Source organism: Haplochromis burtoni, unplaced genomic scaffold, assembly GCF_018398535.1.
Source record: "Haplochromis burtoni strain Fernald_Lab_line unplaced genomic scaffold, NCSU_Asbu1 Contig_61, whole genome shotgun sequence".
In the NCBI taxonomy this organism is placed as follows: Eukaryota; Metazoa; Chordata; class Actinopteri; order Cichliformes; family Cichlidae; genus Haplochromis; species Haplochromis burtoni.
This window is the reverse complement of record NW_024582422.1, coordinates 2,210,970-2,212,882: the sequence shown is the minus strand read 5'-3', so window position 1 is coordinate 2,212,882 and position 1,913 is coordinate 2,210,970.

Here is a 1,913-nt window from a genome sequence, read left to right as displayed (position 1 = left end):
AAAAAAAAAAAAAAAAAAAGCGCCACATAACAGCGCGTCTCCGCATAATTGAGGTTTGCGAACACGATCTCAGTTTTTAAAGGTGAATATTTCAAACACACTCCGAGTGATTCTGTGAAAAAGAAGGATTAAAAAAACTGCCTGTGTTAATTTAACTGTGTGTGTGTGTGTGTGTGTGTGTGTGTGTTCTGTCTTCAAAGCTGGACTCAGGCTCCTGACTGAGAGTTTTACTTAAACTTAGTTTTCCTGAAGGCGCAGTAAGCGGAAGGAGAACACGCACAGGTGCATTTCAGAGTGATACTGACACCTGGCGGTGGCTGCCTGCCACTGCACGACGAGTGTCGCTCATAACAGACGCATGAACATGAAGACAGTAAAATGTAGTGAATAAATAAACAAAATAAATGAAATGACTTTCTCTTTGTTAGACACATAATTATAGAAGAATAGAATAGAATAGAATTTCCCTTTATTGTCAATGTATATGTGCTCTGTGCCAAATGTAAAGGAGTAGAAAAAAAATTAAACATAGATGAAATAAAATAACCTTCTCATATCAAAGACACACAGATATTAAATAATTATGAATGAATGTATTGATTAATAATTAATTTACTATTTAATTAATCAATTTAAATGACTTTCTGATTAAAAGACACCGAAATATTAAATAAAACTATTGTATTATCATATAGTTAAATTTAAATCACTTTGACTTTAATCTTGGGCATAACAGTAACAACAAATCTATGTTGTACATATATTAATAATGATGACAACAGTGGTTTATTATTGTGTAATCATGTTAACAGTGAATTCATATTTTTATGTTTGTATTTAGTACTTTATTGATAATGACTATTATAATTATTATGTACTATTTTTATTATACATTTAATTGTATTGCTACTCTTAATAGTAGTAGTAGTAGTATTATTATCTAGCAGAGGCTCTAATTGTTTTATGTGTACACTTTTTATTTTGTTTAATAATAATTATTACTGTTTTTAAAGATGTACTGTGTTTTATAATCACACAGTTTGATTTGTTAAACATTATTGTATTTTAGTTTATAATGCAATCATAACGCAAATTTGTATTTTCTTTTAAGATTTTAATGGTATTGAGTATTATTAGAGTACACATTCAATAATTCTTACATGTTTTACACCATTTTAATAGAAAAAAATATAAAGTTAGGAGTAATGCAGACAGTTTTGGATTACATGGAGATTTCTGCAAAGACAGAAAAAAATTAAAGTGTATTAATTAATCTTATAAATGACTGACACACAGCAAACAGGAAGTAAAGCAGAGGCGCTGAGGTATCTGACCTTAAACAGACAAGTATGAACCCCACGTGTCCTTCAACATGATTGTTCTTCACGGACACTCATTTTATCTTTACAAAATGCTGTGACCAACACTTGTGTTGTGACATCGCCCCCCAGTGGATAAACTGTGTGACTACAACAAACACAAGGTGAATATATGGTGTTTCTGTCCTTCAGCTTATTGTTCATTGATGATAAAAGGCTAAAGCGAGTAATTCCCTACACCAAATGTGGTAAATGTGATTATGCATGACTTTGGGCGACTCTTGTCCACATACAGACATTTGATCAGACTCAGACTCAACATTATTGTCATTCAGCCATATGAACTAATCACAATTCTTTAGCTCTCGTTATTGCAGCTTATCACCGAACTAAAGTAAAAACAGAATAAATATTTGTACATCTTACAACACTAAGTACTAAATATGTTAAATAAAAATGAATCTAAATCTGCTGCCTGAAATCAGATCAAATCAGAAATATATTTTTACATATTGTAAATAAAGTCATGTTTCTAATCATTTTAAATACATTTCAGTTATTTAGTGAATGAAAAAATTGAAGAAATAAAAGTGA